The sequence below is a fragment of the Lactuca saligna genome, chromosome 2 (assembly GCF_052625555.1).
Source record: "Lactuca saligna cultivar CGN05327 chromosome 2, ASM5262555v1, whole genome shotgun sequence".
NCBI classification, from domain to species: Eukaryota; Viridiplantae; Streptophyta; class Magnoliopsida; order Asterales; family Asteraceae; genus Lactuca; species Lactuca saligna.
The window spans coordinates 49,685,313-49,710,476 of NC_136418.1; positions in this window are offsets into that span (position 1 = coordinate 49,685,313).

Genomic DNA, 25,164 nt, shown 5'->3' on the forward strand with positions numbered 1-25,164 from the left:
TAGTGTATTCCTTGTATGTTATCGATAGTGTGAGCAATAGAGAATCCCATGACCTTCCCGGTCATACATAGTGTAGTGAAGTAGTGGCATCCCTGGGCCTGCACGGCTAGGACTGAAGTTAACAGTCGGGATTTTATAGTGTCTGCCCCGTATAGATCTATACATGTAGTGTCGTCTTCCTGTCGGAAAAACTCTAGGCATAGTATGTAGCGAATAGAGTATCTCGTAGTGAATTAGTGTGTTATCTTCTGTTTAGTTCCTTTTCTTGTATTATAGTGTGGTAGTCTTTTGTATATCTCGTAGTGTGTTCTCTTATTAGTGTATCGTCTCGTAATAGTGAAACGACCCAAAAATACGACCCAAAAATTTTCTTTTTTCGATATAATCAAAACCATAATATGAGTATCATAATATAAAAACATACGCGACGTATCCCAATCATAATAAAATACTGTGCGGAAAACTGTATCATACTACATCAAATCCAAAACAACTAAAACCATCCCCAGGATAAAAGCTAAGCTGTGGTGTGTGTGATGCTGTCGCCCCGAGCTCTTCCCTTTGCTTGCGGAAGTACCTGAAACCAAAACTGAAACTGTAAGCACGAAGCTTAGTGAGCTCCCCCAAAATACCACATACCATACAATAACATATAAACACATATTGGGCCCCGCCCACTGCATCGGGCCGAAGCCCGGAAACTGCATCGGATCGAAGTCCGGAACTGACTAGGACCTCGTCCCCTGCATCGAACCAAAGTACGGAACTATTGCATCAGACCGAAATCCGGAACTAACTGGGACCTTGTCCCCTGCATTGGACCGAAGTCTGGAACTAACTGCATCGGACCGTAGTCCGGAACTAACTGCATCAGACCGAAGTCCGGAACTATCTGGGACCTTGTCCCCTGCATCGGACCGAAGTCCGGAACTAACTGACTGAACATAGCATAGCATATCAACTAGCATGAACACATATACTGCATACTACATCGGGCCGTAGCCCGGAACACATAACACGTAACACATAAAACATAGCGCATAAATCCTGTCTGAGCCACAAAGGCATCAAACATACTAACTACTACATCGAACCGAAGTCCGGAAACTACTGCTAACTGGACGGGCCGGCATTGTGGCCTTAGACCCGTCTCTACGGGAAGGAAACTCACCTCGTAAGCTGGCTGATGAGTGTGTGGCTCGGGAAGCTAACGTCTGCTGCTCCTGAATCTCCTCGGCTACAAGTCCATAAACACACTCAATCAAATACTAAACACTGCACTTGGGGTAAAATGACTCTTTTACCCTTGGTCAAAGTCAACTCTCTTTTTGCTGACTCGCCGAGTTGGGCCACCCAACTCGCCGAGTCCTACTCTCACTTCTCAGTTCTACACGCTGCTACTCATCGAGTGTGGCATCGACTCGACGAGTACCCTCTTGATCCAAGAACTCAGACAATCTTCATCCGACTCGCCGAGCCGTATGAACAAACTCGACGAGTTGTTCTTGATCCTAAGAAGATTGCCTTGGACTCGCCGAGTTGTATGAACAACTCGCCGAGTCCCTCCATCACTGAGTCTACTTTCAACTCGCTGAGTCCACTCTCTAACTCACTGGATTCACTCGACACTGATAAAAATGAAGGACTCGGGAACTCGCGACCCAACTCGTCGAGTCGTTCTTCCCGACTCACCGAGTTGCCGCCATGCAACTGATTTTTACTTGATTTTGTTTGAATCCAACACATACAATTGATAGATCTGAGTCCAATAAGCTGATTTACTACGTAAAGTTTCCAACTTTACGTGCACAACCTCATGAATAAGGGAAATAAGGCTAAAAGATGCATAAAATGGGTAGATCTATGGTTAATATGCAAAGTAACTCCAAAAAGACAGTAGATCTGGGCTCTACAACACTCAATCATTCAGATCTAAAGATATCTCGACTTATTAAGGCATTCATGCAAACATAAGGCTTGGAACAAGCATCAACTAGCTCTTAGGAGAGCTCTAATGGAAGTTTAAAGCATATAACAAGAGGGGACTCCGAAAATACCTCAAATAACTCAGATTTGCCCTTGGATCTTTGCACTACAACTCTTCTCCTTGCTTCTTTCTTCTTCTCCTTCTTCACACCTTCACAAAATGGCACCAAAAACACTTATAAGCTCACAAGGGAGTATTAGGGTTTTCTCACTGTGTTCTCAGGGTGAGGGAGGCGAGAATGGGGCTATAAGGTGGTTTAAATAGTGGGCAACCCGGGGATTTAGGGTTTCACCCAGACGGATGGACTCGCCGAGTCCAGGATATGGACTCGCCGAGTCCCCAGCTTACGCGTGCTCGCAGTCGCGACCCTACTCGGCGAGTCAGGCTATGAACTCGCCGAGTCCCTCTTGAAAAACTCACAACAATTACCAATGAATTAACATACCGGGAACGGGTCGTTACAATTCTCCCCCACTTGTCTCAGACTTCGTCCTCGAAGTCTGCTACGGCTGGATCTGCAAATAACTCCGGGTAGTGCGCTCTCATTTCCTCCTCAGTCTCCCACGTCCATTCAGACCCCTTCCGGTGCTGCCACTGCACCTTCACTAGCTGAATTACCTTGTTCCTCAAGGTCTTGATCTTCCGTTCCAGAATCGCGAACGGCCTCTCGATATAATTCAGGCCGCTATCAACTTGAATATCCTCTAGGGGAACGACTGCCGTCTCATCCACCAAACACTTCCTCAACTGCGACACGTGGAAGGTGTTGTGTATCTGACTAAGCTCCTCAGGAAGATCTAACCGATAAGCAACCCGACCCACCCGAGCCAAAACCGTGAAAGGACCAATAAATCTGGGGCCCAATTTGCCCCTCTTCCGGGACCGGATGACACCTTTCCAAGGTGAGACTTTCAGAAGAACCATATCTCCCATCTGGAACTCCAAGTCCGAACGCCTCCTGTCGGCGTAGCTCTTCTGCCGACTCTGCGCAGTCTGCAGCCTACTACGGACCTGCTGGATCAACTCAGTCGTCTTGAGCACCACTTCGGTGCTCCCTATGACTCACTGACCGACCTCGCCCCAACAAATCGGGGTCCTGCACTTCCTGCCATATAACATCTCAAAAGGAGGTCGATCAATGCTCGCATGATAACTGTTGTTATACGAGAATTCCGCTAACGGAAGATACGTATCCCAACTGCCCCCAAAGTCTAGAACACATGCCCTAAGCATGTCCTCAAGAGTCTGAATCGTCCTCTCGCTCTGCCCGTCAGTCTGAGGATGAAAAGCGGTGCTGAAATGGAGACGAGTACCCATCTCCCGCACATAGATATCGGCTAACTTTTCCGACACCTCGGTCCGACACCACCGATACCGGCACTCCATGACGTGCCACAATCTCCCGCACATGCCCTAACTTTTCCGACACCTCGGTCCGACACCACCGATACCGGCACTCAATGACGTGCCACAATCTCCCGCACATAGATATCGGCTAACTTTTCCGCCGATATACTCTCCTGAATCGGAATAAAATGAGCACTCTTCGTCAACCGATCCACTACTACCCATATCGAGTCCACTCCACATGCGGTCCTAGGGAGTTTGGTGACAAAATCCATGGTGATATCCTCCCATTTCCACACGGGAATGTCTAACGGCTGCATCTTGCCGTGAGGTCTCTGGTGCTCCGCTTTGACCTTCCGGCAGGTCAAACATCTCTCAACATACCAAGGGACGTCTCGCTTCATGCAGGGCCACCAATAATCAGGTCGAAGATCTCGATACATCTTCGTCGCTCCTGGGTGGATAGAAAATCGAGACTTATGAGCCTCGTCCATCAATACTTGTCGTACCCCACCCAGTACGGTACCCATACCCTACCATGAAGCGTCAACAAACCCCGACTGTCGTAATCAAATGAAGCTACTCGGCCCATTATCCTCTCACACTTCTGCCTCTCCTACTTGAGGCCCTCCATCTGAGCCTCCTTGATCCGCTCCAACAGTGGAGTGACCACTGTCATCCTCATACACAGATCTCTGATAGGGGCCGCCGACACCTTGCGGCTCAGGGCGTCGGCCACCACGTTGGCCTTCCCTGGATGATAAAGGATCTCACAGTCATAGTCCTTTAGCACGTCCAACCATCTCCTCTGTCTCATGTTCAAACTCAGCTGATCCATAAGATATCGCAAACTCTTGTGATCCGTGTATATAGTACAGCGGACCCCATAAAGGTAATGTCTCCAAATCTTGAGGGCAAATACAACTTCCCCCAACTCCAAGTCGTGGGTAGGATAATTAGCCTCGTGAGGCTTCAACTGTCTCGAGGCATAAGCTACCACATGGCCTCGCTGCATCAATACTGCTCCCATACCTGTGATCGAAGCATCACAATAGACTACGAAATCCTCTACTCCCTCTGGCAAGGTAAGGATCGGAGCCTCGCACAATCTCTGCCTGAGAGTCTCGAACGCCGCCTGCTGCTCAGGCCCCCAACGAAAAACCACCGACTTCTTGGTTAGTCGGGTGAGCGGCACTGCTATCTTGGAGAAGTCCTGAATAAATCTCCCATAATACCCTGCCAACCCTAGGAAGCTCCGAATCTCAGATGGAGACCTCGGGACCTCCCACTGCATCACGGCCTCAATCTTGGCCGGATCTACCAAAATACCCTTCTGGTTGACGAGATGCCCAAGAAACTGCACCTTGTGCAACCAGAACTCGCACTTGGAGAACTTTGCGAAAAGTCTCTCCCTCCTCAAAGTCTCCAACACCTCCCGCAGGTGCTCTTCGTGCTGCCCCTGTGTCTTGGAATATACCAAGATGTCATCTATGAACACTATCACCGACCGATACAGCATCAGTCTGCACACGCGGTTCATGAGATCCATGAATGCGGCTGGGGCATTGGTGAGCCCAAATGGCATCACCACGAACTCATAATGACCATACCGGGTCCTGAAAGCAGTCTTCTGTACATCCTCATCTCTAACCCTCATCTGATGATAACCGGAGCGTAGATCGATCTTGGAGAACCAAGACGCTCCCTGAAGCTGATCAAACAAATCATCTATCCTCGGAAGTGGGTAACGGTTCTTCACCGTTACTTTGTTCAACTCCCGATAATCAATGCACATACGATGCGACCCATCTTTCTTCCTCACAAATAAGATCGGCGCTCCCCAAGGCGAACTGCTCAGTCGAATGAAACCCTTGTCTAACAGCTCCTGAAGCTATGTAGACAACTCCTGCATCTCAAGGGGAGCAAGTCGATACGGTGCTTTGGCTATCGAAGCCGCACCAGGAACTAGGTCGATCCTGAACTTAACCTGCCTCTCAGGAGGTATCCCCGGCAAATCCTCGGGAAACACATCCGGGTAGTCTCGAACAATAAGAACATCATCAATCGTCGTCTTGCCCTTATCCCGGGCATCGAAGACGTAAGCTACAAAACCGGCGCAACCCTGCTGAACATAGCGCCTCTCCCTTGCGGCGGAACAAAAGGTCGGTCCTTGCTGGGGCCTCTCGCCCTGAATCACTATCTCTCCCCCACTGGGAGTGCGAACCCTCACTAGCTGAAGCTCACAATCAATCACCGCCCCATTGGGGCTTAGCCAATCCATGCCCACAATAATTTTATTCCCTTGTAGGGGAATAGGAACCAGGTCCACTGAAAACTGCTCATCAAATATCTGAAGGGAACAACCTCTATGTACTCTGCCGACCCTCACGGTCCTATCATCTGCTATCTCAACCTCTAATGGACAATCCAGATCCCTTGGAGCTCTGCTAAATCTCTTGCTAAGCGCAAGCGATACAAATGATCGGGTGGCCCCCGAATCGAACAATACCAAAGCAGGGATGTCGTTCACCGAGAACGACCCTAAATAAAACATATCATCAAGTAATATTCAAACGATATACTAAAAATTAAAAGATGAAGGAAATATACATACCCGTCACCACATCAGGAATCGCTCGCGCCTCCTCTGCTGTCATCTGAAATGCCCTGCTCTTCGCCACTGGCGCATCAGCTCGGCCCTGCCGGCCATCCGTAATCCTCAAGGTGGCAGGGGCAGGTGCAAACACCTTCCCTGCTGCAGCTAAACTGGGACACTGGGACTTTTTATGTCCCCTCTGATTGCACTGAAAGCAAATCAGATCTGATGCTGTCACCGTAGTAGCAGGGGCCGTACAATCCCTACTCAAATGCCCAGTCCGACCGCACTTGTAGCAACCGGAACTCCCTGCCTTGCACGCCCCCTCGTGCAATCTGCCACACTTGCCACACCGACCGTGGCTCTGCTGACCCCTGGACCTGTGATCTGAAACCTTGGGCTTTTTGCTCATACTGCCTGAACCCGAAACCGCCTCCGGTTTCCTCTTCTTCTCCATCTCGAGATCAATCTCCCTCTCCCTGGCTCTAGCAATCATGTCGTCTAGCATTTTACAACTGGACCGGCTCACAAACATGCGAATGTCACTCCGCAACATCTCATGATAACGGACCTTCTTCATCTCCTCATCGGCTGCATACTGTGGAACAAGAAGAGCCCTCTCCCTGAACTTGGCGGTGATCTCCGCCACTGTCTCGGTAGTCTGTGTAAGGTCCTGGAACTCCCTAGCTAACTGCTGCACCTCAATGACCGGTGCAAACTCCGCCCTGAACCTGGTAGATAAATCAGCCCAGGTCATGGCATCCAATGCCGCATCATCCCCGATGGCATGTCCGACCTCCTCCCACCAATCCCGTGCCCTGTCCTTCAGAAGACAGGACGCCAATCTGACCTTGTCCCCCTCGGGACACCTGCTAGTGCGGAAAGCGTTGGCCACATCCGCCAACCACCTGGTACTCGCTATGGGGTCCCGCGCCCCATGATAGTCTGGAGCTCCTAATGCCCTGAACTCCCTGAATGTAAGTGTGCGCGACCCCATCACGGCCGCCATCTCAGCACGGAAAGTACTCAATCTCTCATCCATCAACTCCAAAATACCCTCCTTGATCGAACCGAAGATCACAGGAGTCTGCTCCAGTATGATGCGAGTAACCTCAGAAGTAAGGAACTCTCTAGTCTGCTCATCCATCTGCCCGACCTCCGGGCCTGATCCCGATCCTGATCCCCCTCCGGCATCTGAGCTGCCGACTGCTGGTCTCGGACGCAAAACTACCATTCTGAAACATATAACAACATCAGAACACTGAAATATCTCAAGGGATCATGACACTACTACTAGCTTCCTGGTCTTGTCTTGGCCTTCCTTGATTCGAGTACGGATCCTCTGCTTTTAGTAGTACGGGCCCATACTACCTTCCACATCAATCCGTACTTTCCTCAAGAAATACCTTGACTCCACCAAGTCACTTCTACTACTGCTATTCTCTGCAACTCTCATCCTAGGCTTGCCCTAGGGAAAACTCAAGCTCAACACGACTGGTCCTCAACTGATGTAGGTCTCCTCATAATGCCAGTTAGCCACCACCTAAACACCATCACATATGATGAGGATCAGATAATCCTTCAAGTAAAAGATCCGTCCCTACAACGGTTGGACTCAAACAAGAGCTGCGCAATAGGGCCAGTTCCAGCACTCTGGGATTATTCAAACCTGATTACATGTGGTGTGACGTGTTCACCTAATGGCTAACTCCCATTACTCAGAACCCCACCAAGCATGAAGCAAGCAGCATTCGGATAAGGGAAACAGACTCAAGCAAAACTATTCTTATAACAAGAAACTACACTAGCATAGGATGCTAAGCTCATACTGTCAGGCATAACCTAAACAGACTATCCTACTGCTGTCTACTCAATTCTAGCATGCAATACTCATAAAGCTGTAACACATTAGCACGCACATAAGGCATTCTCCTAGATCCTTAGTCCTATACTAGCATGTTGTTCTACTGAAAATGAAACTGAACAAATAACTTGTATGGGTAATTTGGGAGTACTTACTTGAGCTCGGCTGACCGCATGAACACACCTCTATCTTGTTAAAAACAATTCTTTCTTTCTAAGTGCTTTCAAAATTCTTTTTGTAAAACATTTCCATTTTACTAAAATCTTTTATTTCCCCTTAGTTTGAGTTCAGATACACCCGGAAGTGTATCCGAATCCCTCAAACCAGGGCTCTGATACCAACTTGAAACGACCCAAAAATTTTCTTTTTTCGATATAATCAAAACCATAATATGAGTATCATAACATAAAAACATACGCGACGTATCCCAATCATAATAAAATACTGTGCGGAAAACTGTATCATACTACATCAAATCCAAAACAACTAAAACCATCCCCAGGATAAAAGCTAAGTTGTGGTGTGTGCGATGCTGTCACCCCGAGCTCTTCCCTTTGCTTGCGGAAGTACCTGAAACCAAAACTGAAACTGTAAGCACGAAGCTTAGTGAGCTCCCCCAAAATACCACATACCATACAATAACCTATAAACACATATTGGGCCCCGCCCACTGCATCGGGCCAAAGCCCGGAAACTGCATCGGACCGAAGTCCGGAACTGACTGGGACCTCGTCCCCTGCATCGGACCAAAGTCCGGAACTACTGCATCGGACCGAAATCCGGAACTAACTGGGACCTTGTCCCCTGCATCGGACCGAAGTCCGGAACTAACTGCATCAAACCGAAGTCCGGAACTAACTGCATCGGACCGAAGTCCGGAACTATCTGGGACCTTGTCCCCTGCATCGGACCGAAGTCCGGAACTAAATGACTGAACATAGCATAGCATATCAACTAGCATGAACACATATACTGCATACTACATCGGGCCGTTGCCCGGAACACATAACACATAACACATAAAACATAGCGCATAAATCCTGTCTGAGCCATGAAGGCATCAAACATACTAACTACTACATCAGACCGAAGTCCGGAAACTACTGCTAACTGGACGGGCCGGCATTGTGGCCTTAGACCCGTCCCTACGGGAAGGAAACTCACCTCGTAAGCTGGCTGATGAGTGTGTGGCTCGGGAAGCTAACGTCTGTTGCTCCTGAATCTCCTCGGCTACAAGTCCATAAACACACTCAATCAAATACTAAACACTGCACTTGGGGTAAAATGACTCTTTTACCCTTGGTCAAAGTCAACTCTCTTTGTGCTGACTCGCCGAGTTGGGCCACCCAACTCGCCGAGTCCTACTCTCACTTCTCAGTTCTACATGCTGCTACTCGTCGAGTGTGGCATCGACTCGACGAGTACCCTCTTGATCCAAGAACTCAGACAATCTTCATCCGACTCGCCGAGCCATATGAACAAACTCGACGAGTTGTTCTTGATCCTAAGAAGATTGCCTTGGACTCGCCGAGTTGTATGAAGAACTCGTCGAGTCCCTCCATCACTGAGTCTACCCTCAACTCGCTGAGTCCACTCTCTAACTCACTGGATTCACTCGACACTGATAAAAATGAAGGACTCGGGAACTCGCGACCCAACTCGCCGAGTCGTTCTTCCCGACTCACCGAGTTGCCACCATGCAACTGATTTTTACTTGATTTTGTTTGAATCCAACACATACAATTGATAGATCTGAGTCCAATAAGCTGATTTACCACGTAAAGTTTCCAACTTTACGTGCACAACCTCATGAATAAGGGAAATAAGGCTAAAAGATGCATAAAATGGGTAGATCTATGGTTAATATGCAAAGTAACTCCAAAAAGACAGTAGATCTGGGCTCTACAACACTCAATCATTCAGATCTAAAGATATCTCGACTTATTAAGGCATTCATGCAAACATAAGGCTTGGAACAAGCATCAACTAGCTCTTAGGAGAGCTCTAATGGAAGTTTAAAGCATATAACAAGAGGGGACTCCGAAAATACCTCAAATAACTCAGATTTGCCCTTGGATCTTTGCACTACAACTCTTCTCCTTGCTTCTTTCTTCTTCTCCTTCTTCACACCTTCACAAAATGGCACCAAAAACACTTATAAGCTCACAAGGGAGGATTAGGGTTTTCTCACTGTGTTCTCAGGGTGAGGGAGGCGAGAATGGGGCTATAAGGTGGTTTAAATAGTGGGCAACCCGGGGATTTAGGGTTTCACCCAGACGGATGGACTCGCCGAGTCCAGGATATGGACTCGCCGAGTCCCCGGCTCACGCGTGCTCGCAGTCGCGACCCTACTCGGCGAGTCAGGCTATGAACTCGCCGAGTCCCTCTTGCAAAACTCACAACAATTACCAATGAATTAACATACCGGGAACGGGTCATTACAAATAGTGTGTATTATAGTGTGTAGAGTAGTAGTGATAGCGAGTAGTAATGGCCTTAACTATACCTATTATAGTTAACTTAGTGTGTATAGTTCTTACCAATTTAGTGGTTTAAACATCGAATGCAATGAAAATGCTCGTATCCAACACTCATATACATGATATATAACTAAGAGATCAACGACGGTCGGACGGATAACAACTACCCTAAGCCCACGATCAAACAAGAATAGGAAATAAGGCAAGCTATTGGTCCTAAGTCCTTCAAGTCTTACTTATATAAATATATTAGTGTGGTTACATTTTATAAGAAAATTTATTTAATAAAAATCTTGTCCAAAGTGAACATTTAAAGAGTTGTTTATGTATTCAAAATAGTTTTGAAAGCGTAAAATCCTTTTATAAGGCGTAGTGGTAAATCACATGTGATTTGATCTACGAATAGTGAATCACATGTGATTAATTTCCATAAACATGTATAATTGACTTGTATCCCCCCCCCCCTAAAACATATAAAAATGATTGAAAGGTTCATTAAAGGGGTATGAACTCACCTGTAGTGAGTGGTTCTGATGACAAAGTTGGATTTGATGCTAGGTGTCAAGTGGTGACTTGAGTACACACGCGAAGCCTATTTAGCATATATTGGCACATGTGTGGATATAATTAGTGTCATAAACATCTAATTGATGATTTTGGGACCACCTTAAGGACTAGTAAACACTTATAATGAAGTGTTATAATCATATATGATTGTATGAGGGTTTATAAGTCTATACAAGAGGGTATATGGCCAAAATACACACTATATGTGTGTGTGCAGCCTAGTGTGCTGCCGGCACTTGTGTGCGGCCCTATGTGTTGCCATGTGTGTATGTGTGCGGCTGCACACAAGTGTGTGCGGCCGTACACACCTCTTGTGATTCCAAATGAAGTGTTTGCTCTTCACATTAAGGAGTTTTGAATGTGTACTGCTCCCTCATGAAGGTGTGCGACCGTTCACCTTCAAGGGTCCATGAATATGATGAACATGATGAGTTCTAAGGCTCGGGACTCAAGTGTTTACCTCTAATAAGCTTGAAGATGTACTAGATCACAAATATGAGGTCTTCAAGGTGTTCTTGATTCAAGATTTTAGAGAGAGAAAGTAGGGAGAGAGTAAAGAGTATCCAAATGAATGAATGAAGAAGGTACCTAGCTATATATATGTTTGAGTGTGAGGCTGGAGGGTGTGAGGTTGGGTGTGCGGCCGCACACATGTGTGTGTGGCCGTTCACACAAAAGTGTGGCCGCACACACCTCTTTTGGTGTGTTTAATTCAATTTCATGATGCAAAACACTTTCTAACACCTCCTAAGACCCATAACTAGACTATATTGTGTCCAAAACGCATTCGAAACTACAAGATTTCCAAATGGGTGATGAATTCAAGATTTAAAGACAATACGCGGACCAATTACATAGGATGAAAGTTTCGGGTTGTCACAATACTTAACTAATCTATCCATATCTATAAGAAAGGGTTTTTTATGTAACCCCAAATATTATCAACTACCTCCCCCCTTTTGTCTTTTCTAATTTTTTTGTCTTTTATTTTTCCTTTTGTTTTAGTTTCTTACATTTATTTTTATAATTAAAATAATTACTATTTTATTATTATTATTCATTAATTAATTGATTTAAAATTAATAACAATAACAATAATAACAATCACATGTGACACAACATAAACATACAATGTTATTATTAAACAAATTAAAATTTACATTTCATTAATTATCCGATACGTTAACTCTTTCAGTACGAGGATTATTGAATTGTCTATATGGTCAAACATAAGCAGATAATCGAGTGTGATACAACGTTAGCCATCCACTAGAACGTGTTGATTTGTGCATGTTCCATAACCAAGAAACAGTAGTCATTGGATGACTCTCCTGTAAATCAACCTTAATATAATGGCAACTATTAAAGAAGGTGATATTTATAAGTGGATGATTTGGGAAATCTTTTGAACAAACCCAAAGTGGGAAAGATGTTGAAGATTTGTCTTTTCTTAAAAAGAAGAACAATAACACCATACTTATTAGCAATTAAAATACAAGTGTCAGGAATAATCATCTGACATTTTTGAATCGCGGGTGTTTCATAGAAAATCCATGCTTCACTAATAGAATTTTTGTCATTTTCAAAAACCACTATGTAATCATCAATGTGCATCAATAACTCTCCTTATAAGTGTGTCTAAATTTGATACCAATAGTCTTCACTAAAACCAACAGCAACAACTATTGCCCAGAATCCATAGTGTCCATCTCCTTCCACATTTTGTATGTGTGACACACATGGTTGAAATTCACTTGGAATTTCATTCATAAGTGCATGTTTAAAGTAGGATCTTTGATACGTTGTTTCTTGGTTTAACATTGAAGATTCTCCAAACGAATACGTGTTGTGCCTCTCCGGTTCTGGTTGTTGGTTTAAAACAAACATGTTAGACCCTATATAATCTGGTGTATACGATATGAGGATCTTGAGTTGGTGGATATTGTGATGGTTTTGTACTCACATGTGTACGTCCACGGGTATTCGTATGAAAAGTAGGCTCTGAAGCCATAGAAGGTGATGACTTCCATATATTCATCATTTTTTTGTCAGATAATTAGCCTTCACATCATTTGACTGTTTAATATATCTTTTCTTTAAAAGGTTTGCTTCACCATCAACAATTGATTCATCATATTGAGTGACAGACACTACTCTCTCTACATCAAGTCTTCGAAAAAAAATTAATTGACTCCAAAGGTATTTGTTGGTGTGTATTGTAATAAACTAAAATTTCATGGACACAAACCAACCCACAAGTACCACGTAGTTTACACCGACAGTTGGTCTCAGTAATATTTTGAACATTGGGCCGATCTAATTCTTGCAACATTTTTTCTAAACCACGATGTGAAACTTTATTTAATAAGCTTTGGAAAATTGTCTATGGTGTAGAAATGCTTTACTTCAATTCTGGTTTTTTCAAGATGTCCTTTTATAGATGTGTATTATGATTCAATTGTCTTGTTAACATAATCAGAAAATATATGCAACTTTTAGTGATTTGAATCCAAGTAGTTTTTAAATTTCGCATGTTGACTTTCAACTCTGTTATTCGTGTGGTTGTTGAAGTGTAAAACTTTGTTTGTCCATAATGATACAAACATTTCTTTGTATTTATCCAACCATGTTTGATCAAGATAATTGAAAACAACTGGAAAATAAACAAACAATTGATAACGTATACAAAAAATACATATTTAAATTAATTATTCATAAAGTTATATACGTTCCTTTCACTGTAAAATCTAAAATGAATTTGGCTCAGATAAAATCAACGTTTTCATAAAGAAATTTAATTTTCAGCCCCTAAAGCTTATTTCATAAGATACAAATAAAATATATCATAAAAGTAAAAGATACAAAGAAAATATACGTAAAAGTTGAAGGGTTGAAAATGAAAGCTTTTCATTATCTTTTAGTAAAACTAGTGGACTAGTAATTATTAATAATGTAATAATAACTAGAAAGTCTTCCAATATTAATTGAAGTTTAACATAATTTTCTAAATATGATCTCCTTGTTGATGACATAATTAGATTGGCCCATACTTTCTTATATGATCCCCAAATACCCTTGTAATTTAAACTTGGTGTGAAGTGTTTCTTTATACAATCATATATGTACCATCTACAGAGCAACTGGTTCGATGCAGGGAATACATTTACACAAGCGTTCATTAAAGCTAATTATCTACATGTGACGATTACATATTAGCCCATCATATCCTCCCAATGTGGTCCTCAGACAATTTAATGCCCAAGTCTAATTTGCCTCTTTCTCTTCGTCCATCAGCATGAAAGCTATGGGAAATGTGTTGTTTGTTGAAGTGAAAGCAATAATTTCAAGAATAGGAATGTTATACTTGTTTGTCTTATACGTGGCATCCACCGTTAACACTTGTGGAATGCACGCCATATATTCAATGATGTCTTGTGAACAAAAAACAAGTCTTCCAACTCAATTGTCGTATCATCTGTATGATACTCATATATATATATATATATATATATATATATATATATATATATATATATATATATATATATATCCGTTTAATGGAAAATTTTCAAATACAACTCTCATTTCACTTCAACGTACATGCATTTGTGGTAGATATTTTCTAGTGCATTATAACTGGTGTCTATTGTACTTACATTGTGTTCATTATGACTCTTCAAGGTCGAAAGAATACTATGTGGACGGACATCATTATCTGTCATGTCTTCCACCATACGATGCTCATTTGTAGTCGGCCGTTTTGCAAATGCATGACCCTCCATATACATTGCAGGGTCATGATTATGTTCACCATTTATAACTTTCAAGATCCAAAAATCATATGTCTTGTAATAAATTCCGACTAATGGACAATTTATTTTTTTTGTCCCTGTATTTCTGTCTAATATATATGTACCTTTGTAGACACCACTTCGATCACAAACTAATATGATTTTTGAAAATAGCCACCACTTGTTTTCATTTTTGATATTTTTATAATGATCACATATTCGAGAATTCATGCCACGTTGTCACCCACTCCTTCTAAATTTTCACGAGTGCTAAACACTTGACAAATAAAATACATACATGCTCAGTTTGATAATTGTATCAACGTATTAGTATAATAAACTATCTAAAAACAAACAAACCGGATTAGTATGAAAATCGGCCATATGATTCAATCGTTGTAGATATGTTAACTTAGACAAGGATATGAGATATAATTTTTTTTGAATGATTTCAATCGAATTTCTTTAATATTAAAGATAAAGTTAAAGTGACATCAACTCAACTATTTTGGAAATAATACAATAGACAATAACCGGAGAGGCACATCAAGAAAACAAACGCGATATACAGTGTGAAGGAACATTTAATTATTGTAGTTGGTAAAATAACAATTGAAAATAGTGAATTTTTTTTTATTATTAAATTACTATACTTATTATAACTTTAATTAAATAATAATAACAACAACAACAACAACAACAACAACAACAACAACAACAATAATAATAATAATAATAATAATAATAATAATAATAATAATAATGAAAGACAAAAAAAAAAAAAACAAAACAAAAACAAAAAACCAACAAAATGACAAAATAATAATATGCAAAGTTAATTATTAAAGTCTGCCCTCAATTGACACGATACATGACTTACAATAACCCTAAATTCAATAGCATGGGCCATGAAATCAACGAAGACTCAACCTGCTTCTCGTTTTAGACAAAACCAACAATCATGTATGAATTGCATCACAACAAATCCGAGGTTTGAATCAGAAAAGATAGCAACGGTATCTCTTCCGATTTCAATCAATATTCTTCACTCTATTCTTCGTCTTCTTTGTTATTGATAGAGTAACCTAATCATGACCATTAGATCTTGATCGACGATGATTCTTTAATATGTACTCCGCCTTCCAATTTCAACCAGCCTTAAACATGTACATAAAATCTTATCGACGACGGTGATTTTGATCATGATTAATTTGTCGGTCCGACTCCTAGATCAACACCTCACAAATATGTCAGGGAAAGATGTATTGAAGTCAATACAGACAAGGATTGAGACATGGATTTGGTGTGTACAAATTCTACACCAGAGATTCATATTTTGGTGAATGGTCAAAAGTTCAAAGCCATCGATGTTCAAGGAAACGATTGAGACATGGATTTGGTGTGTACAGATTCATCGCCAACTAATATCTTGATCAAGCCATGGCCAACACATACTCTGTGCTTGTGAAAAATGGCAATTGATTCGTGGTTCATCTCGTTTCTTACAGTAACATTGTTTAATGCAAGTTGGTTTACAGGTTGATTTGTGACAAATTAGTGTTATCACTTGCTACAAAGCCATGGATGTGGGATTCATACTTGTGAAATTGGTAGCAGATATGTCAGAGAATTCAGATCGCTTGTTAAACATGGTCTTGGCCATTACCATTTCAGGTTATATAATAATTCCTCAAAGCTTATGATTATATCATTTGTTGATTATGTTTATTTCAATTTTTTTGATGAACGATGAAAAAATGATTGTTTCTTGATTGAATCATTTTCCGTTTGGGTACATTTCTTTATTCAAATCACCCAAAACACACAGTAATAAACCATCATCACCCCACAAGTTGATGCCCTTAGAAAGCAAAAAAATAAGATGACGAACCTTTCAATCCAAAACACATAAATTTGTCAGGCTACAATGACATTTACCCTTCCCAAAATCCAAAAGAGCCTATAAATATCTCAATGTGAAGATATATTTCTTTGGAGACTTTCTTGGCCCTAAAAGAATAGAATATTTGTTAATTATATGCTTCTTGACCAAATATATTTAATAAAGAAGCAAATTATTTTTAATAAAGATTATGTCAACAAAAAAATAAAAATAAAAAGCCAATACTAGCTACTCTAATTACTTACCTAAAATGAAAAGAGTAGATACCTATATTGATATGACAATGATTTTGAAGGCTATTAATGCCAATGAATGTGTGCAAATCGTCGAACAAATCTTGTAAAAAATGTGCATCAGCAACCTACTTCTAACACTATTAAAATCTCACATGGAAGCTATGTACAATGAGACACCATGAGTAGTCTCACATTTATATCGATGTGGTTACCAAGAGCTAAGAGAATATTGTCACACCCCCAAACCAGAACGGCGGAAACGTTCGGGGGTGGAGAACGTCATATTCAGTATCATAACAGTTCATAGAAAGGAAAGTACACACCACCATATATATTAAAGTTTCCAAGATGCTTACATAATTGTATTCATTACATATTCAAAAGATAAATACATAAACATTTTTCAAAAGAAGTAATTAACGCCAACGCGTTAATCCCAAAAGTTGATTTCCAAACCTGCTTAGCGGTTCCCTGAGAATACAAGTTATTTCAAAGAGAAAGTATCAACAATTAAGTTGGTGAGTTCGTAAGTAGTTTAGAAAAATTTAATGCCATTCGCAAATGGGTTTATGTTTTCCAGAAAACTCAGTATTTCAAATGTAAAGAGTTATGACTGGTTGTGTTGAAAATGAATGTATTAGATCCAGAAAATCCCATATTTTCCCTAATGGTTGAGATATGAATTGTTGTGTTTTCCAAGAAAAACCCTTATTTTCTTATACAAGTATGAAATGCATATGAATGTTCGTGTCATAAGTTGTAAATAATTGCACCAGGAAAACCCCTTATCTTCCTATTAGTTGTTTGGTTTGTATAGAGGAAAAACCCTTATTTTCCTAACATGACTGACAGTCTCAAAGACCGAAAATCACACGAAAACGACATTCTTAAAAGTTGTGTCATAGTTTTATATAATAAAGCTATACGAAGATCGCATTTGTTAGATGAAGGATAGTTTTAACAGTTACTCGTTCATAACAGCATAATACCATAATAATTGTATATCCGATGAGTTTTATAACCATACTAAACATAATATGCCTGTCACGACGTTCTTCAGGCGTCGCAGCGTTCTGACAATTGTCACCCCAAAGGACAGACTGTAGCTAACAGTCAGGGCGTGGGATCATGACTTCCCATATAGATCTATACACATTTGACATGTTCTCCGAACGGGAGACTCTGGTTATAGATAGGACTTGCAGCATTACTTTCTAATAAAGATAAGTAACTTTTGAAGATATACACGTCTCATGGATTCTCAACTAAGCCTATATTAAAGTGATAGTTTTTGTATGCAAAGTTTATCCTTTTTCACAATGTTTGACAAAGCATAAATCATAAGTTTTTAGAATGTATAAAACGATTTAACGATGAAAGGTACTTTGAAATCATTATATACTTTGCATAAGTCTAATGCACATAAAGTATGACAAAAGTTTTCCATAATAGTAATGAGTTCCAAGTGATTTATTCGGTAAAACAAGCAAAGTGAAACTTTATAAAATACACGATAATAACTGTATGTTTACTTGTATTCCCCCCCCCCTTATAGAGTATATAAAAGCATTTAAAATGTATTTAAAGTGTGTTTGAAAGGGGTATGAACTCACTTGAAAGTTTGAAGATAGCAAGATGGAAAACCGGGTAGAGTTTCGTCTCGGGAAATGGATTTTCCTTGGGATTCTCGGGATATCTCGGGAGTAAAATCGACCTTCGGGACTTGCACAAATTGACCAGTGCTTCGGGGTAGTGCGAGCACGGAAAACGAGGCAAAACGCAAGAAAAAGGAGAGAGAATGAGCACGCGTGACCGGGTCCTCGACTGCTCGCACTTCGGACAGGACGCGGGGGGGGGGGGGGGGGGTAGGCTCGCATAGGGGCGATGTGGACGATCCGAGGCCGTGGCCTCGAGTACGGTGGTAGTACTCGCGTGACTCAGGCTTCGGATAATACCGAATTTTTGAATAAAAATATATATTAATTATTTATCAAACTTCAAAAATTCATATCTCCTTCATACGAACTCTGTTTTCGATGTTCTTCATATCCACGCGTAGGTGAGACTAAGATCTACAACTTTCGTTTAGATTCCGTCGGTAAATTCCGAAATTATTTATATTATTTATTTATTAAAATGACGTGATTAAGGAATTTCTTTAAAAAATTCATAACTTATTCATACGATGTCCGATTTGAGCGTTCTTTTTATGCACGTTTGTAGTTTAACGATATCTATGACTTTCATTTAGACACCTAAGGTTAGAAAGTGTTTTATTGAAACTTTGCGTTTTTACGTAACTTCGTATTACCGGTTTTTGTCAGAAAACTTAGAATGGTCATAACTTCTTCGTTATAACTCGGATTTTTGTGTTATTTATATGTTTGGAAACCTTAAGACGATACCTACCACATAGCAGATTCCAAATACAGCTTTTGAATACTTCATTTTTCGATGATATTCTAATTCCTTTCACAAAGAGGTTACAAGACTCGATCTTTGATGACTTGAAATGACGGGTCGTTACATCATCCCCCCATTAGAGGGAATTTCGTCCCGAAATCTTAATACAAAAGAAATGTCTTAGGGGCTGAGGAAGAGGTGTGGATACTTCTGTTGCATTTGATATTCTCGTTCCCACGTGAACTCAGGTCCCCTCTTAGCATTCCATCGGACCTTTACTATTGGAATGCGGCTCTGTTTAGTTCGTTTAACTTCCCTATCCATGATCTCGACGGGTTCTTCCACAAAGTTAAGATTTTCATTTAGTTCGATCTCATCGAGTGGAATTACAAGTGTTTCGTCGGACAAACACTTCTTCAGGTTTGATACGTGGAATACTGGATGTACTTTGTTAAGCTCGGTTGGAAGTCGGAGTTTGTAGGCCACTGGACCAACTCTTGAAATGATTTCGAAGGGTCCAATGTACCTAGGATTTAGCTTCCCACATTTTCCAAAGCGTATCATTCCCTTCCAGGGTGAGACCTTCAGTAGTACACGATCGCCAATCTAAAATTCCAAGGGTATACGTCTTCTGTTGGCATAGCTCTTTTGCCTATCCCTCGAGGATTTTAGTCGTTCTCGTATTTGCATGATCTTTTCAGTAGTTTCTCTGATGATCTCCGGACCAGTGAGGGTGCTATCAGGGACTAGACCTTTTGCTACTTGTGTGTCGCCCACTTCCGTCTAGCACAGAGGTGATCTGCACTTACGGCCGTAAAGGGCTTTAAATGGAGCAGTATTGATACTAGTATGATAACTATTATTATAAGAGAACTCAACCAAAGGTAAGTGAACCTCCCATGCCTTACCAAAGTCGATTACACATGCTCGCAACATGTCCTCCAAGGTTTAGATTGTCCTTTCACTATGTCCGTCAGTTTGGGGGTGATAGGCTGTACTCATGTCCAATCTTGTTCCCATTGATTTTTGCAATGATTGCCAGAATCTAGACGTGAATCTGCTATCTCTGTCCGAGATGATAGACATTGGCATTCCATGGAGTCGTACGATCTCTCGGATGTAGATTCTCGATAGCTTTTCCATTTTATCAGTTTCCTTGATCGGTAGGAAATGAGCAGACTTGGTTAATCTATCGATGATTACCCAAATAGTATCTTGTCCATTCCCCTAAGGGTCTCACCTGTCACGTTTTCGGGTTTCAAGGCCTCTATTTGAGCTTCCTTGACTTGTGCTGACAGGTGCGAATGGATCGACATGGCTAATGACTTCACTCTTCGGCTAGAGTACTCCTTATGACTAAGGGCATCTGCCACGACGTTTGCTTTTCCTGGATGATAGCGAATCTCACATTCGTAGTCGTTGAGCAATTCGACCCAACGTCGCTGTCTCATGTTCAACTCCTTCTGGTCGAAGATGTGTTGTAGGCTCTTGTGGTCTGTAAAGATAGTGCACTTGGTACCATATAGGTAGTGTCTCCAGATTTTAAGAGCGAAGACCACCGCCCCAAGTTCTAAATCATGAGTGGTGTAGTTAACCTCATGCGTTTTCAGTTGTCGTGAGGCATATGCAATAACCTTTCCCCTCTGCATTAGTACACAGCCCAACCCTTACTTCGAAGCGTCGCAATACACCACAAAATCTTCGGTCCCTTCTGGGAGAGAAAGGATGGGCACACTGCAAAGGTTCTGTTTCAAAATCAGAAATGCAGTATCTTGCTTTTCTCCCCAATTGTAGGTCACACCTTTCTGGGTTTGGGCGGTAAGAGGCTTTGCGATGCTGGAGAAATTCTGAATGAACCTTCGATAATAACCAGCAAGACCTAGAAATTGGCGAATTTCTGTTGGTGTAGTTGGTGCAGACCAGTTTTTGATAGCCTTGATTTTTGATGGATCCACGTGGATTCCTTCCTTGCTGACCACGTGACCGAGGAAGTCAACCTTTCTAATCCAAAACTCACATTTTCAGAATTTTGCATATAGTCTCTCAGTCTGTAACGTCTCTAAGACTTGCCTCAGATGTTTACTATGCTCTTCTTTATTCTTTGAATAAATGAGTATGTCGTCTATGAATACTATCACGAATTTATCCAAGAATGGACGACATACCCGATTCATTAGATCCATGAATACGACAAGGGCATTGGTTAGTCCGAACGGTTCACTACGAACTCGTAATGTCCGTATCTCGTTCGGAATTCCATCTTGGGAACATCACTCTCAAGGACTCACAACTGGTGATATCCCGACCTCAGATCGATCTTGGAGAAGTAGTTGGCTCCTTGGAGTTGGTCAAATAAGTCATTGATTCGGGGTAGGGGGTATCGGTTCTTGATGGTAAGTTTGTTGAGTTCTCGGTAGTCGATGCACATTCTGAATGATCCATCCTTCTTTTTCACGAATAACACGGGTGCTCCCCATGGCGAGAAGCTTGGCCCGATAAATCCTTTTCCAAGTAGCTCATTCAGTTGGCTGGATAGCTCTTGCATCTTTGCCGGGGCTAATCGATAGGGTGCTTTGGTTACTGGGGTAGCCCTGGGAACCAGATCGATTCTGAACTCAACTTGTCTTGCGGGAGGTATTCCCGGAAGGTCCTCGGGAAAAACATCGGGAAAATCGCATACGTTGGGCACATTCTTGATGTCCTGGACTTCGCGTTTCACATCTACAACATGTGCCAAAAACGCGTGACACTCCTTGCGTAGGCATTTCCGAGCTTGGATATTTGAGATGATACGAAGAGTGGTACTGGGTTTGCCGCCCAAGATAATGAAGGTTTCGCCGGTTGGCAGATTAAGGCGAACGGCCTTATCGTAACATAAAATGTCCGCATGATGAGAACTCAGCCAATCCATGCCAACAATGACATCGAAACTCTTAATCGAGACTGGCATGAGGCTGATTGAAAAGGGATTATCGTTTAATGTTAGGGTGCAGTTTAAGTATATCTCCTTAGTGCCTTCGATTTTCCTGTTGGCCATTTCTACTATGAATGGTTCACTTAATGATTGTGGTATTGATTTTAGCAGGCCTTTAAAGTCGTGACTCACAAAACTCCTTTCCGCTCCACTATCAAACAAAATGCATGCATACGAGTTATCGAGAAGAAACGTACCCGTAACAACAGTAGGGTCCGCAATGGCTTCATCTTGTCCCATTGCGAAAACTCGGCCCTTTCCGCCGGTATTCCGGTTGTTTGCCTTTGGGCAGTCCCTGCGGTAGTGTCCTGTGTCTCCGCACTCAAAGCAGGCGCAGCTTACCCCGGTATTAGCACTGGGGACGGATGGTTGGGTTGGCTCTTTGCAATAGCGGGTTGTATGTCCCTTCTTATTGCACTTGGTGCATTGAAGATCATGACAAGGACTGTGGTGGTGGAAGTTGCATTGGTTGCACTTAGGAAGTTTCCCATTATATGAGCTGGTAGGGCAGGGTTGGCAGGTACAGTCATAGCGTGGGTCGCTATTACTTGTTGTTTCTTGGGGTTTTCCTGGAGGGTTTGTCCCCTCATTTTGTTCCAAGGCCTACTCTGGCCCTGAGCCTCCTTAGATGGATTTGTGGTTGTTGCAATGGCACCCTGTTTTACTCCGTGGTCGATGAGTCGTTGAGCCAGGCGTTTAGCGCTGTTGTAGGTAACAGGGCTGGAAGCTAGGACATGCCCTTGAATCTAGGGTGACAACCCCCAAATTTACCTTTCAACCTTCTTTGATTCTGGGTTGACCATGGTAGGGCACAATGCAGCGAGGTCGTTGAACCTAGCTGTGTAGGCGACTAGGTCAGACCCAGTCATTTTCAGATTCCAGAGCTCCTGCTCAAGCTTTTGCACTTCGCCCCTTGGGCAGTATTCTTCCAGTAGTAGAACCTTCAGATCGTCCCAACTCATGGCGATGGGGACAGTGAGCGTCACCGAATTCACATGGCTTTTCCACCAAGTGAGGGCTCGATCTATGAAAGTGCAAGCAGCGAACTTGACTTTGCCTGCTTCTAGGCATGAGCAGATCTCGAAGACCGTTTCATTCTTCTCGAACCATTGCATTAGTGCAATGACTCCCCCAATTCCATTAAAAGTTTTTGGCTTAGCGTTAGAGAACTCCTTGTAAGTACATTCTCTTACTTGGCCATGACTAGTGCCATGATTTGGATGATTCGTGCTGCTTCCTGCCCCTCCATTTCTGTGGAAGTTTATTTGTGAGAGGGCTGCAGTTACTGTTGCTGTGATAGCAGCCTGTACCATGGCTGGATCATACGTTGGTGGTGGAGGTGGTGGTGGTGCCGTGCCCGGCCTGGGCCTTAGGTTTGGACGAGGAGGCATCGCGCTGCCAAAAGAAAAAAAAATGGAAAATTTTATAAGTTTAGTCAGTTCAGAGTTGAATGATATTGAGTTAACTTCTAATAGTTCTAAGAAATTGGGTTTGACCGACAAAAGGTTTAGAGCTTGAAAATAAAGTTTGAATAGATGTACCTATGAATTGAACGAACTACGCAAGATTAACAACAAGAAAAGGGATATACCCTTATATATATTAAACATATAGTTGTGTTACAACGGGGTCTAGACAAAAGTTCTTGACCTTTCTTAAGGCCTCCGATTACAGAACAATTTAAAGAAAATAATACTTTTATCCAAAGTCCTAATTTATAACAAAATTTGAGAGTCGGGCAAGTTCTACTTGCGGCACGGTTTGCGTTTGGAGCTCGAATCCGTGTCGGACTAGTTCGACTCCATGAGGCGCCTATCAAACGCAGCTTGTTGTTCCCTTAATTCTGCGAAGGCTGCATTTGCTTGTGCTTGAAATGCTTCGGCGTGAATGTGGATGTCGTTCTGCAACATCTCTAGGCGGTTGATATCGGCCGTGTGGATTTGTACTTCCACATTGACCTCTCGAATTCGGTTGGCTTGCACTCCGGATTGATAGCACTGGTTCACGAGTTTTCCAACCATGACCGGAAGTGTTCGGTCGGCTGATCCCTCGCCTCTGACATCATAGAAGTCTCGGCACATGCCGTAGGGAGGGCGTAAGCTTTGTTGTTGGCTCCAATGATGGAGGTGACTTCCCCTCACAGGAGTGGGTCCTTGGAAGTTCCTCACGTGGAAGGGAGGTTGTGGGATTGGTGGATTGATAATTTCTGGCTCCAAATCCGTGCCAGAGTCATCCCCTTCCTCCAACTCTATAGGCTCTTCGTCTTATTCAGGATCTTCTTCGATCCATCCTCCATTACCTTGATTGGGATAGTAGGGGTCATTGGGGTGATGGAATCCCGCCATTTAGATTGTACGAGAATAGGGTTAAAAATTTACTATAAGCTAGAGCACATGAAACTTACCCTTAAGTTTAACGGTTGACGGCAACACAAAAACTCCCTTAGTATTATGTAATGATGTGATTTTGGTATGTTTTAAAATCGTTGTCCACTGCAGACACATCCTGGCATACGTTAGTTGGCTCTCAGACAAATATAGTTGATCAGGCTATATTCTCCCCAGTTCCGATTACATGTCCCAAGGCGTACCTATACCGCACAACTTATTTATAATACTTCTAAAGTTATTCGATATGAAACTGTTATTAGTATGAAATGAGTGCATGCTTACCTTAAAACTAAATAAATCTAATTTCAAAAGTATGACTCTTCTCAGAGTGTTTTTGCCCAGTTGAGTTTATAGTTGTATACCAAAAAGAGATGGTTTTGATATACTTAATTCCCTATAAACAAAGCTCTGATACCAATCTGTCACACCCCCAAACCAGAACGGCGGAAACGTTCGGGGGCGGAGGACGTCATATTCAGTATCATAACAGTTCATAGAAAGGAAAGTACACACCACCATATATATTAAAGTTTCCAAGATGTTTACATAATTGTATTCATTACATATTCAAAAGATAAATACATAAACATCTTTCAAAAGAAGTAATTAACGCCAGCGTGTTAATC